Here is a 6300-nt window from a genome sequence, read left to right as displayed (position 1 = left end):
TAATAAAATATACAGTAGCTTTTGAGATGAAGTGCCTCTTAATCAGCTGCCGGTGAATGGTGTATTGCAGTATATATATGTTGGTTAAACCAGCAAAAGTCAACTGAGCACGATCATGCATCATGAGGCTGGTGTTGGTAGAGCAGAATTACGCATATGTGATGTTGGGCAGCACTCATCGTGCTGCAAAACAGTAGATTCCACCACAAGAGGGTGCAGCAAGTGCACACTCCCCTATTGCAATTAATGGTACTATTACTGCTAGCTATGTGCAGTGCCTCAAGCCACAAGCACTAGTCACGTGGTCAATGATTTCAAAATCCTGTCAGGGATCAAGATTATGCTGCTAAACCCAATAATGCTTGGCGGCTGTAGTGTTCAAAATTAGCAATATAAAGAGCCACCTCATATTCAGAAACCTGATCTTTCAATCTCCTGGCGGACTCACCTACATAACCCCCCCCCCCAGGCATGTAATATGGTATACTGAATCACTCTGTAGGAGAGGAGGAATGGGTCTTTTCACCTTAGAAATAATAGAATGTAACTATTAAACTAAATAATAAAAATAATAGACCCACATTGGTAAATTGGCCTGTGCCCATAACACAAACCTATGCATTGGACTAAAACATCCAAAAAAGGAAGAGTATTATCAACCTCCAGTTCAATCGTAAACTGAATGAAAGGTGACAGTGAATTGATATTGCAGCAGTGGAGTTTCTGATCCCTGAGGGCCAATAGTGAAGTCGTCAACATAACAATGCTGGGCAGGGATAGGAACAGGTAAGGTCAAGAAAATTTGACTCTCAATTTCTTCCATGGCAAAGTTCCATAAAACTGATATTCTTTTACAACCCATTGTCACAATTCACCAATGTATGAACTTTCTAAATATATTGCCAAGTTATTAGCACCCCTTGTTGGAAAAACTGTTTACATTGTTTCTAGTAGTACACATTTTTTTGCATATTATTAAAGATTTTACTATTTGTAAGAGTGAGGTTATGGTCTCCTTTGATGTGGTTTCCCTGTTCGCTTCTCCTCCTGTACAACAGACATTTGTTTTACTACTCTCATATCATACCACTCTTAATCTGCGTTTAACAGGGAGCATGATCATGTTCAATAACTCTCTGTTTTGCCAAATACGGAGCACAGCTATGAGTGCTCCTGTTAGTCTTATTGTGGCTAATATTGCCATGGAAGAACTTGAGTCAGATTTTCTTAAATTTACTTGTTCCTATCACTCTCTGGTGTCGTTATGTTGACAATATCTTTGCCATTGTCCCTCTAGGATCAGAAACTCGACTACTGCAATATCTCAATTCCCTGTCACTTTTCATTCAACTGGAGGTCTCGATAATACTCTTCCTTTTTTGGATGTTTTAGTCCAGCACATTGGTTCACGTTTTGTAACTTCCGCTTTTAGGAAGCCAACACACCCAGGCCAATTTACGATCTATGGGTCTGCGCACGCCCCTGGTAATTTTCTCATCACTGCTCGCACTTTATTCTCCTGTGCTTGGATGCACTCTAGTTTGATTAGTGACAGGCAATTGGAGATTTCTGAAATTAGGGCGGAGCTTTCAAATTGTGGTTATCCACCCCTGGTTCTAGACAGATGAATTAGTTTTGAAATTTAACCCTCCTTTGAAATCCAACCTTGCATCAATGAATCTATTTGTACCACCTACATCCCCTATTATCCGGGCGTGTCAGAACGTCATGTTAGAATTTTGCGTCTCTACTATATACATGTGCAACTTCCAGGGGAGGAAATTACATTCTATTATTTCTAAGATGAAAACATACATTCCTCCTCCTCTCCTACAGAGTGGTTCAGTATACCGTGTTACATGTCCAGATTGTGGAGGCCGTTATGTAGGTGAGTCCACCAGGAGACTGAAAGATCGGGTTTCTGAACATGAGGTGGCTCTTCGTACCGCTAATTTTGACTGCTCTGCAGTTGCCAAGCATTATTGGGTTGAGAAGCATAACCTTGATCCCCAATGGGATATTGAAATCTTTTTGACTATTCACATGATTACCGCTAGCACTCATGGCTTGAGGCACTGCACATAGCTAGAAGTAATAGTACCATGAATTGCAATAGGGGAGTGCACTCGCACCCCATTATGGAATCTGTTTTGCAGTGCATGAGCACTGCCAATCGTCACACATACGTAATCCTGCTCTACCGACACCAAACTCGTGATGAATGATCGTGCTCAGTTGACCTTTGCTGTTTTAACCAACATATATATACTGCAATATACCATTCACCGACTAATTTTAAGAAGAGGCACTTCATCTCGAAAGCTACTGTATATTTTATTAGTTTTGTCCATATTTTATCATATTTTAACGCTTTTATTTTATATCTGTTTTAGTATTTTATGTAGATATTATTTATTTTCAATAAATTTATTTTAAATTCATGTTAAAATAAATGCTAAAGGCCTATTTTTCAAAACTAAAGATTTTGTTATAATTTGCTGAATTGAATATTCATCTTCTGTAGGTTATAATAATCTCCTTATGTATGGAGTGCATTATAATGCACACACTTAACTAGTAACATATGAAATATATATATATATATATATATATTTTAATTCAATAGATAAAGCTTAAAATGGAGGTGAATAACCGTAACCTACAAAGGACCCTATCAGTCTCTCTCTATATATATATATATAGCAAAGTCAAACAAAATCCAATAATTCGATATTTACAAAATACAAAATACAGAAAAATACCAAATTTTAAAAGTTATTATTAAATTGGTATTTTAGATTTTGTATATATGGAATTATTGGATTTTGTTTGACTTTGCTATATATAGAGACTGATAGGGTCCTTTGTAGGTTATGGTTATTCACCTCCAGTTTAAGCTATATCTATTGAATTTTAAAAAAATTTTCTATTTTTGTAGGCAAATGTAATGTTTAATCATCTCTGATGGCATTGATCTGTCCTGACCAGTACTGTATTTCTACCAGTTTTTAAATTAGTGAATATATTTTTTTATATTAATACACACACACATATATATATGAAGGGTGAATATACACAATTACAACTATATGTATTTTATACAATTTTGCATTAAATTGGAAATTATTTTGAAAGACACTTATGAAAATACACAATGCTTGCCAAGACTTTCCTGTGCAGTTAGTACCTTTAAAGAATGCATGTTTTTTAAATAATCCTTTAACTCTGCACAGAAACAGGATGTGGTTCTAAGCAGATGTGGTTCTACACTATAACCTTGATCAGAGTACTTATCAAGTGATATAACCAAATAGTCTGAACAGGAGTGCAGTACTGCATGCAGTTAAGTTAATAACTCAAGCCCATATGAATGCTAATATTGTCAAAATGATTAGTTGTAAACTATCCTGACATAAGTATAAACAGAATATAAATATAAAAGAAGAAATAAAGGGTGCAGAATTGAAGATGGGAACGTGGGGAGGAACAACAAACTGTGCCAGCCTGAATTGGAAAACTAGTAAACTTAGAGCCTAAACCACTCTAGGTAAATCATTTTCCGATGGATGGTCAAAAGTTCTGAGAGCACGGTATATACAAATGTATTAGTTATTTTGATCACTTGATGTCTTATAAAAAGAAAACTGTATGGCAGTGTCATATGCAGCTTCTAAAATTCGAATTTTTTTAATACAGGAACTCCATTTTCCGTAAGGGTTGCATTCCGTGGAACACTACATAAGTCGGAATTATTCCAATGCTTGTACAGCACTCGCAACTGTGCTCGCTGAATTGATTGAATCAAAAAAAGAAATGTTCGATGAAGATGTAAATAGAATTATTTATTGTATTTATTCAATTTGTTATCTCATGCACAGGAAAAATTACAAAAGCGTGCAATTTAAAAAAAATTTTCAAAATTATAAAATTACAAAAAAAACAGGAGACAGGCATAACGTCAGTAAGCTTTACCTCTTGAGCATCATTGCCAGAATCGATGTCTTCAGCTGATAAGTACACTGCTACGGAGGTTGAAGGCTTTGGAGATTTAGAAGGGGTCGGCTGCTCAACTTTACAAAAGAACATATTAATGGATGACTGGACAGTGGCTTTTTTTCTTTTCATTGTATATTTCTTTGTAGCAAGCATATCATTCACCCCTCTGTTAAGTTTTAAGAATTGTTCGTTGTCAGCATCCATTTTTTCAAACCTCGCCATTGCTGATGCAATTTCACGAAATGCCAGTCATCTCTCTCTGGTGATGAAGCATCTCGGCTCTTCGTTTGGTTCATCTTGAGCTTCGTCAGCATTTTCTTCTTTCACTATGGCTGCCTGCAAGTCAATGAGTTCTTTGTTAGATAAGTCTTCTTTCCCTCTATTAACTCCTCCACGTCTTTGGCATCAACCTCCAACTGAAGTAGCTCTGCAACCTTTACAATCTTAACTGTAACCTCTTCATACGATTCGTCCTTTTCAAATTCTTCGAATCCTTTTACGTGCTGTGGGCATATTTTCTTCCATGCGCCATTTAAACAACTTTTAGTAATTTCCGCCTGTTACACGCTCTCTGGTTCAATAGGAAATGCATGGGTAGAGTGGGTTATTGATGCCCTTAAATGCACAAGGATTTCCAGAATGGTACACAAGCAGTGGTTTTAATCTGTAATCTCTGCTGCATTAGCCCCAAGCAAGAGCGTGGCCCTTTCTTTTGATGTCTTGAAACTTGCATTATTTTTTCCTCTTTGGTAATGTATGTTTGATCTGGCATTTTTTTCCAAAACAGACCAGTCTCATCAACGTTAAAAATTTGCTTCGTTGAATAGCCACCTTCATCAATAATTTTTCAAACACACACAAAATTTCTCTGCAGCTGCAGAATCGCCACTGGTGACTTCACTACATACTTTAACGTTGTGGAAACCAGCACGATGCTTGAACCTATTAAACCACCCTTTGCTTGCCACGAACTTGGGTTGGAATTCGCTGTACTAATTGTTAATATCTTTATAAATATGTGTTGCTTTTGCTTGAATGGTCATTAGACGTAGGAGCACTCTCTTATTAATCTGATTTTCCATCCATATTATTAACAGCTGTTCCATCTCAGATATAGCACCTGAATGCTGTTTTGTGATCACTGGTGAGCTTAAGTGCATTGATCCTTTGACATTTTTTTTATACACACTGTCCTTTAAAATAGTATTCATTGTTGAAGCAGCAAGACCTAATTCCCTTGCGATAGATGGCAAACTTTGTCCTGCTTTGTACTTCTTAATCATTTTCATTTCTAAATCAAACTTGTTTCGTTTCCTGGCACTGCCAGCACTTGCACTTTCCATTGGTCCCTTTCCCTTCATCATTGTACTATGTACATAGGAATGAAGAGAAGTTTCTGAAAATTTGCTTTTTGTATGATTGAAGATTTCACTGAAGGGGAACACATTTCACCATAATAGCGTAAAAAGCCACACAATTGCAGTTATCGGAATTATTACAAATGTAATAAGATCTAGTTTACTACCTGTTTATAATTAGAAGCACTAATAGAAAAGCCCAATAAACCAGAAACGTGCTTTAGAAAAATATCACAAAAGCGTTCAAAATTGATTCTTATAATGGGAACATGATAACATATGATATAAGGGTAGTGCAATTTTCATTAAAAATTACCTTTTAGAGAGATAAATAGCTTAGTTATATAGTGAAAATTTCAACTTCCAAGGACTTGAAACGAATTACAAAAAAAAAAAAAAAAAAAACCCGTACTTTTGGGTTCGCATTACGATATTTTCACGATACCTCAATTTATTCCTACGGGATACAAAATACGTTTCCACAATTTTTTTTTTTTTTTTTTTAAAGTTTGCACTGGCCGGCAAAAACTTACGTCAAGTAAAATTTCCATAAGTCGGAGAGTTCCTGTATTTATATCTGGAAGAATGATTATCCAGCAATACAGCAATCAAATTTTTTACAAAAGAGAGCAGAAATGCTAAAGAAATCAATGAATGACTTAGAGTGTTGGGTAAGTATCAACCCAGCTATGCTAATGTTGCAAGATGATGCAAGGTACAGTCAGCCATCTGAATGAATCAATTCTGAAAAAATTGCCATTGTCAAAGAAAATATATCTGAAAATAGAAGAATCAGTGTCGAAACTTGAAAAATTACTTAACATTTCAGGGAAATATTTTAACAATAATATATTAACATTTAGGAATGTCCAAAGTTTGTGCAAGATGGGTTCCCAGAAACCTTTCCATTCGTGACAAACATCAGCAGGCAGAGTCATCAAAAGAG

The sequence above is a fragment of the Mastigoproctus giganteus genome, chromosome 1 (assembly GCF_048544385.1).
Source record: "Mastigoproctus giganteus isolate SK-2022 chromosome 1, ASM4854438v1, whole genome shotgun sequence".
Lineage (NCBI taxonomy): Eukaryota > Metazoa > Arthropoda > Arachnida > Uropygi > Thelyphonidae > Mastigoproctus > Mastigoproctus giganteus.
The sequence above is the reverse complement of the archived record's forward strand: the minus strand, read 5'-3'. Positions refer to the sequence as shown.